We start from the raw sequence: 9,463 nt of genomic DNA, 5'->3' as shown, positions 1-9,463 counted from the left end.
CTAGAATTTTTCCTCCATCATGTCCTGCATGTGCTACAGAAGACACACAGATATATATTATAAATGCACTTTATTCCACAATAAAATTAGGGCAGGTTGTGTCATTGAACCTCATTAAATTCATATTACCGAAAAATAAAAGAAATCATCTACAGCTCCATAGGGCAATCTCTTGCTTTCAGTTGTGCAAAACAAAATATTTTCAATATTTCAGAAAATTGAAGAAAGCTGTACCAAATTTTGAAATGCCTTAAAGATTGCTAAGTGAGATCACTTTCCGACTTGAAGGACTATTCCAAGGGCATTTCAAAAGATAACATCCTGAATAAGGAAGTTATTGAGTCATTAGTTGTTCTATAGCCTCATAGCAGAGGAAGTTAAAGCAGCCCAGATGCAGTTACTGAAGTAAGTCCAAGACACCCGGCCAGCCTTTCTCTCTTGCTCTGGTGGTGTTGTTTGTTTTGTTTTGTTTTGCTTGTGTTAAGGTAGTAATTTGGGGGTGGATGATGGAAGGGTTTTCTACTCTAGAACCTTTAAGTTCTGTTATATTTAGAAAGTGGAATTTTCTATAAACAATTTTTTGGCAGGTGAGACGTAGGGAACTACAGTGAGGCAGTGTTCAAACCTAGCAGACATTTTGTTTTTTTACACATATTTATGCATGTGAGCCATTTCAGTCTTTTATTTTTCCCAGCCAAGGGAGATGGACTGCTGTGAGGTTGTTTTCTAGGCAAAACTGCTTTGTTTCTCCCCGCAAATAGACAGACTGCTTCTTCCAAATTTGACTTACTTGCGGGAAACCTTATTCAGCCCTCCTCCTCTGGTTTAAAGCACTAAACTAGGTCTAGAAAAGATGTTCCCTCGACTGAAAGCACCTCATTTTCACTCTTGAAAAGGAGAGATTTTTTTGTTTCGCCCTCCAGGTTATGCTCCCCACCTTTAGCAGTGTAATTGGCTGGCTCCTTCTGAGCTCTGCGACTGCATGTGTGCATTCAAAAGTTTCTTCTCTTATGCCTCTGTTCCGTTTCAGGTACTTTGGGCAGTCATTTCTCTTATCTTGTGGTTCATATTTTCATCTTTCTTCATGTTTCACTGAATACACATTTACATTTTTATTTCTGATTCCCCTTGATATTTTGAGAGGATTTCTCAAAAGAAAAAGGGGCAAATGCTGATTTTTGCCGCATTTTCAAATTAGATGTCTAATTCTTTTACTTTAAATGTATTGTATAAATCACACATAATCAGATCATTAATCCAATCTAAGGACTCTCTTTAGATTATTGAATAAATTTTTAAAAAAATACTGCAATACCAAGACCTAGTTCTTACATTTTTATCTCGCTTTATTTAACACTTTTCCTATTTTTAACTATAAGTATCTAAATTTTGTCTGCTTGTTTTATAGCCATATATTGTATTTTTTGTCTATTCTCATAGGCTAAAATTACTCTTCCAGTAGATTCTTCAAAAAAGGCTCAAGAAAAATCTGTCCTTTAAGATGTCTTAGGTATTTTTAAATGTCGTTTCTTTGCCCTCATGCTTGAATGATAATCAGTAATTCCAACTTGTAGGTTCTAGGACAGCTTCAAAGAAAGATGGCATTTGACATGGTTCTTTAAAGATAATAAGAGCTTTGATAGAGGATGAGAGATGAGCCCTCTGTGTTGATGGAACAGCGTGTATTAACTCAGAGTGAGGTTGGCAATTGCTTACTGAAATGTAGTTTACAAGAGAACACTTATTGTGAACTGAGTATAGGAAGGAACCTTCCCTGACCATTCTCTATATTCCTCATTACTTACAATAGTATCTATAACATAGTTATCAAGGTGTTGAATGATGGCATAACTTAAAAATTGCTTAGAAATAGATAATGCCAAAACGAATTTAATGTTAGACTTCAAATATTACTATTCAGTGTTTCCATGTATATCGTGGGTATTTGTAAGATCGTTCTGGCATCTATTCTGTGATAGATAGATGGGTTGGTGTGGCGCTGCAGAAAGGGAGGCAGGAAGGAAGTCGTATTTAATAGTCCAAGCAAGACTGATGAGACCTGAACTACAGCAAAAGCAGCAGCAATGGGGAAGGGAAAAAGAAATTGATTTTAGAGGAATACAGGAGGTAAAATTAGCAGGAATCACTGATTGGATGTGGAGAAAGAGAGGGAGAACTCTGAGATGATACTGAAATTTCCTGGCTTCTCTTGGGGAAATAGTCATGAAAATGGCACTTCTGCTGAAGCCCCGGCTATTCCAAAAATGTAGATACACATACCCTTCCCAGGGGCTGCACTGAGGAAGCAGAGATGCAGAAAAAATTTTACCAGTGTATAAGGGGAAACAGGAAACAGAATTCTTGGAAGATAGAGAGGCTATAGAGGTGTGGCTGTCGGTGTATACCAGCCCTGACCATGAGTTCAAAGTGATTAAATGGTCAGTGCCAAACACAATCTATGCAGCTCAAGAGGTTTCTGAGACCATGGAGAGCTTATACGTGTGGGATTTAAATGACTGGAAATATAATCTATGATATACCACTAATGCTGCAGTCAAAGCATCTAGATACGGATGCTTTAAAGGTCAGAGATACGCGAGGCCTTGCCTCTTAATGCAAGTAGCTGTTGAGAAAGTATAACTACAAGATTGGGAAAAAACACAAGGAAGAAATAAAGGTAAAAACTGTCATACTGAGATGTCATTAAAAAGCTGAGGCAAAAGTACTGTTGAATAGTAAGTAGATCCCTATCCAAAAACAATGGGACTCTGGTCTAAGAGTCCCTGGTTTTATCTCACAGAATTGTTTAAGTGAACTACTAGTGAATGCTGTATGCAAAAATCACACACAGATAAGTAGCCATTAACTTAGGCACTAACATGCAAGAATGTAAATATGTATGTACATTAATATTAATTTACATATTTCCTCCTAGTCATCACGCACCTTTCCCATGGCCCTGGAGTTTTCTGGATAACATAATCAAGACAAGGGCTGGTCTGGTTAGCAGATGTGTAGGAAGTATTGTTTAGTGAGTAGTACAGTTTAGATTATGTCTTTTGAGACTAGGTCAAATAAAGATATTTTATGTAGATTTATGCACTGCAATGGATTTTCTCTCTTCCCTTATAATTCAGCACCCCCTTCCCCATCATTAAAATGAGGACTTTTACCAAGATAATTTTTTTAAAGCAGCACTTAATATTTATTTTTGAAGATCTTTTTGGAGAATATTGGCATCTTTAAGTGAGATTCAGCATCTTCTAGATAATACTGAATATGTTTTAAAATAGATTAGTAACTCCCAACATTTCAATTCAGGAATCATCTTTCATAAGAGCATCTTCTAGCCTGTAATCCCAGCACTTTGGGAGGCTGAGGCGGGCGAATCACGAGGTCCAGAGATCGAGACTATCCTGGCTAACACGGTGAAACCCCATATCTACTAAAAATACAAAAAATTAGCTGGGCGTGGTGGCAGGCACCTGTGGTCCCAGCTACTCGGGAGGCTGAGGCAGGAGAATGGCGTGAACCTGGGAGGTGGAGCTTGCAGTGAGCTGAGATCGCGCCACTGCACTCCAGCCTGGGCAATAGAGGGAGACTCCATCTCAAAAAAAAAAAAAAAAAAAGAATTCTAGCACTAACTGATAATTTCCTCATCACAGAAGAGAATATAAAATCTTAAGTCAAAATGAAATGGACAAATGATGCAAAATGACAATTTGATTAAATGAGGGTGATATTCAAAATTTGCAGGTATGACATGAACACTGAGAGCTCTCTCAGTACACAGCACATCTTTCCCTGCTGAGCTAGAAAGCAGTTTGTGACCAGGAGGCTGAGTGTGCCATAGCTTCACCCTCTTGTTCCCAGTGCCGCCCTGGTAACGACCTGTGTACTGCCTGTGAAAACACAATTTAGAAGATGCCATTTGACTGTCATCAGAAAGGCATCATTAGTTAATTAAACTGTAGCTATTTAAGCCCCTGTAACAAGTAATGGGAATTTCAATTCTACTGATAAAAGGATATTATTTATAATGAGCTTCACCACCAAATGTGTTCTGAATGTGAAAGGCTAACCATTAAATTGTGACTCAGATCATTACCATAAAGTCTGAAGCTGCACATACTGATTGCAAAGGGAACTAGAATATGGAGAAATGATGAGAGCTAATGAGCCCAGCCTGTTAGGAATATCAGGCTCTAAGAGGGGCAATCTTCTAGGTTTGTTGGGACAAAAATGTAAGAAGGGAAATCGATTGAGAAAGGGGGCATTGCTGTTGGTTTTGTTTCTTTTTTTTTATTTTTCCCTATATTATAATATCCAAAGGAGAAATGGTTAGTTTTTTAAAAAAATATTACTTGAGAATGCTTAATCATTGCTGTTGGAAATGTAAATGTGTACAACCTCTATGGAAAACAGTATGGAGATTTCTCAAAGAATTAAAAGTAGATCTACAATTAGATCCAGCAATCCCACTACCAGGTATCTACCCAAAGGAAGAGAAGTTATTACATCAAAAACACACCTGCATGCATATGTTTAACATGGTACAATTCACAATTGAAAAACATGAAAACAACATAAGTGCCCATCAAAGGATAAGTGGATAAAATATGGTATACGTACACTATAGAATACTACTCAGCCATAAAAAAAGAATGAAATAATGTATTTTGCAGCAACTTGGATGGAACTGGAGGCCATTATTCTAAGTGAAGAAACTGAGGAATTGAAAACCAGATACTGCATGTTCTCATTTATAAGTGGGATCTAAGCTATGGGTATGCAAAGGCATATAGAATGGCATAATGGACCTTGGAGATTCAGAAGGGGGAAGGATGGGAGGAGGATGAGGGATGAAAAACCACCTGTTGGGTACAATGTATACTATGTGGATAATTAGTGCACTAAATTCCTAGGCTTTACCACTATATAATTCATCCATGTAACTAAAACCATTTTTACCCCTAAATTTGTTGAAATAAAAAAATTAAAAATAAAATAAAATATTGCTAGAATATTCTGCACTTTTCCTCTGGGAAATATCAGTGGCCATTGTAATTTCTTAGAAAAATAATTCAATAATATAAAATGGCTAGGATAAGTGCTTTTTGGTCTTCATGTCTTTTATCGACCACTTCATTTCCCTCTACCATCAAAAGCCAAATTTAAGTTTCATATTTTCACATACTGTCCACTGCCTTTGTTATTAGAGTCAGTCAACAACAAATAGAGGACATTTTCTCTTCCTTGAAGATTTTGGCTCCTAGCACAGGCACTCTCCATTATATTCTGCTGGTCATAATCTTTGATAACATCGGCATTCACCTAATCTTCTGATACACTGATCTCTCAGTTCCTTGACTTCCTCTTCTCAAATGAGCTTGTCCTTCACCCTACCTAAGCCATGGTCATACCTAAACCTTCCCATTGGCAGTGATTAAAATTCTTTTTTTTTTTTTTGAGAAGGCGTCTTGCTCTGTCACCAGGCTGGAGGACAGTGGCACAATCTCAGCTCACTGCATCCTCTGCCTCCCAGGTTCAAGCGATTCTCCTGCCTCAGCCTCCCGAGTAGCTGGGAATACAGGCACCCACCACCACCCCCGGCTAACTTTTTGTATTTTTAGTATAGATGGGGTTTCCACATGTTGGACAGGATGGTCTTGATCTCTTGACCTCGTTGTCCACCCTCCCAAAGTGCTGGGATTATAGGTGTGAGCCACTGTGCCTGGCCGGCCAATTCTTCACAATCTTGAGCTTAGTTGACTTAATTTCTTACCCAACAATACAGTATTCAGCCCCACAAGGACTTCTGAATCATTCATTTCTGATCATACCATCTTTTTACCTCTGACCTTAACCTTTTCATGCTTTCAAATGCTTCCTTGTATAAAACAGATTCTACAGTCAATTTTGTATCTTGAATATATTTTTCCTTTCTCTTCTTATTTTATTTACTCAATTGGAAAACCAATAACCCTGGTGAAATATAAATTTTCATCTACTTATACATAAACCCCCATAGCTATGTATGGGAGGAGAAAAACACACTTATGCTGACTGTTCTCACTTTAAAGTCATAACCACTAATCTCAACTAGACCTATAATAGCCAAGCCATAATCTATCCCTCTAATCTTTCTCCTCCTCCTCCTTTTTCTTCTTTTGAGACAGGATTTCAGTCTGTCACCCAGGCTGGCGTGCTGGAGTGCAGTGATCATAGCTCACTGCAGTCTTGAACTCCTGGGCTCAAGTGATCCTCCACCTCAGCCTTCTGAGTAGATTTTTTTTTTTTTTTTTTTTTTTCAGAGATAGGGATCTCGCCATTTCCCAGACTTATCTTGAACTCCTATTCTCAAGTGATTCTCCTGCCATGGCCTCTCAAAGTGCTAGAATTACAGGCATGAGCCACTGTATCCAGACTCTAATCTGTTTTCTTCTTCTCTGATGATGACCTTGCTACTTCACTGACAAAATGCAAACAATCAGAAGAAACTTTTTTGAGACCCCACCCATACCTGCCTACTAATATCCATGACCATAAATTGGCTTTCCCTGATGTTACTGTGGATAAGTTCATGGTGCCTTTGGTTAAGGCTACCTCTGTCTTTGCACAAGAACACATTTCTTCCCAAATGTGAAATTGGAAAGGAGCATCACTATCTCAGGAGCATCACACTGGCACTCCTCCACTTTCTAATGCAAAGTTTCACGTCATCCAACTTTCCTTTCTACTGCCTTATTCCAATCAGCACACAGACATGCTGTTTTTTTCTATCCTTAAAAAAAAAAAGTATTTCCTTCCCTATTTATGACTCCAGCTACTGCCTATTTCCCTGAAATCTTTTATGACAAAATGCCTCACGTCTTTTATACTCACTGTCTCAAATAACTCTCCTATCATTTCCTACATCTTCTCAAATCAGTCTTTTGCCCCTTCCACTCCTATGAAACTGCTCTTTTCAGGATTATCTTTGACTTCCACACTGGTAAATCCCATGATCAATTCTGTTTTCGTAGTACAATACAGTAAGTAGCCATGTGCCCTGGTTAGGCTGCGACAATCACTGATTATGACCATTATCCTATTACAGGTATTAATGGTGGCAGTATTCATGCTTAAAAGTGTTCAAATTTGGACACTAAATGAGTATCCTACCTATCAGTAGGATTGGATAGAGTTGAGCACTCTCTCCTCTTTGAAAGACATTGTTGCCCTGCAAATTGTGCATCTTTCCACCTACTGTCTTCCTCCTAACTTATTGGCTTCTCCTTCCAAATGTTGTTTGGTTCTGAATGCCACATAACTTCATACCTGGATTTATCTTGTTAAATAAATACACACACCTCCTTGGTAATATCTATCCATTCATGGCTTTAAATATTGCTTGACATGTATATTTCTAATAGACACCTCTCTCCCTCAAACTCCAGCCTTACGTATCTTGCATCTTGTTTATTCAGAAAATCCACTTGAATATCTAATTGGGTTTTCACACTTAGTTTCTTTAAAACCAATTCCTTCATCTTCTTCCCATTCCAATGCACTTCCCCTTGCTGTCTTCCCAATCTCAGTTATTGGCAATTTCATGTTTTCAATTGCTCGGGCCAATATGCCTTGAAATAAAGTTTAACTCAAGTCTTTCTCTCACTTTTCACATCCAATCCCTCAGCAAACCTTGTCAGATTCTCCTTCAAGTTGTATCCAGAATCTGCCTCCTGTCACCATTCCCATTATTTCCAAGTCACCATAATCCAAGTCACCATTGTCAAAGAAAAATTGCACCAGACAAAATTAAACAGGGCAGAAAGACTATTGCAATAAAGAAAGAGAAATCAGTCTGAATTCAATTACACCGAAACAAAGTATTGAAATGTTCTTTTATCTTTCAATCCAACAATACACGTGGGAATTTTATTAAAGTGCAATTTAGCACATATCAAATATTTCAAAAGTGTGAATCATCATAGGCGAGCTACCTTCAAAAGAGTATCCCATAAACCCACATTTGCATGTAGTCAGAATTATTCTTAAAATGTCTTTAATTTTAGCAATAAATGTTATTATTTTGATAGGCCTTTTGATATGAATGTACATTTTAAAAATTAATAAATTTTACTTTTTGGAACATGTTTAGGTTTAGGAAAAAAATGAGGGAAAAGTACAAACAATTCCCAAATACCCCTCATCTCCCACCAATTTTCCCTATTTTTAACATTTTATATTAGTGTGTTACATTTGTTACAAATAGTAAGTCAATATTGATACTTTATTATTATATTAAACTAAAGTCCATAGTTTAGGGTTCACTCTTTGTGTTGTAGATTCTGTAAGTTTTGACAAATATATAGCATATACCCATTACAATATTATGCAGAATAATAGCTTCTCTATTACTTCTAAAAATCCCATGATTCACCTACTCATCCCCTTTTTCATCTCTCCAAGCTTCTGCCAAACAATGATCTCCCAAGTTTTGCAAGCCATAGGTCTTATAATTGGAATCAGAGTATATAGACTTTTCAGATTGCCTTATTTCACTTAATATAAATTTAAGAATCTTTGATGTCTTTTAGTGGCTTGATAGCTCATTTCTTTTTGTCACTGAATAATATTCCACTGTATAGATGTACCACATTTTGATTACCATTCACCAGCTAAAGGATATCTTTAGTGAATCCAATGTCTTTAGTTGCTTCCACGTTTGGCAGTTATGAATATAGGTGCTATATAATGTACATGCAGGTTTTTTGTGTAGATGTAATTTTTTAACTAATTTGGGGAAATACCAAGGAGCATAGTGCTGGATCATATGGTAAGAGTATGCTTATTTTGTAAGGAACTACCAAACTGTCTTTTGAAGTGGCTGTATCATTTTGCATTCCCATCAGCAATGGATGAGAGTTCCTGTTGCTCCACATCCTGGTCAGCATTTGGTGGTGTTAGTGTTCTAGATTTTGACCATTCTAATAGGTGTATGGTGGTATCATGTTTTAATCTGCATTTCCCTAATGACAGATAATGTTGAATATCTTTTCATATGTTTCTTTGCCATCTGTTTATCTTCTTTATTGAGATGTCTGTTCAGATCTTTTGCCAGTATTCTAATTCAGTTGTTTGCTTTTTGATGAGTTTCAAGAGCTCTTTGTATATTTTGGATACAAACATTTTATCTGTATGTGTTTTACAAAAATATTCTCCCAGTCTATGCCTTATCTTTTCATTCTCTTAACAGTGTTTTTTGTGAAGCAGAAATTTTTAATTTTAGTGAAGTCCAACTTATCATTTTTTCTTTTAGTAGATTGTATTTTTGATGTTGAATCTAAGGCATCATAACTAAATCCAAGGTCGCCTAGATTTTCTCCTACGTTACTGTCTACTAGGGGATTTAACTACAAAAACAGTTTTTACATTTTACAGGTGGGTCTATAATCTATTATTAATTGGTTTATGTGAA

Source organism: Pongo pygmaeus, chromosome 2, assembly GCF_028885625.2.
Source record: "Pongo pygmaeus isolate AG05252 chromosome 2, NHGRI_mPonPyg2-v2.0_pri, whole genome shotgun sequence".
NCBI classification, from domain to species: Eukaryota; Metazoa; Chordata; class Mammalia; order Primates; family Hominidae; genus Pongo; species Pongo pygmaeus.
The sequence above is the reverse complement of the archived record's forward strand: the minus strand, read 5'-3'. Positions refer to the sequence as shown.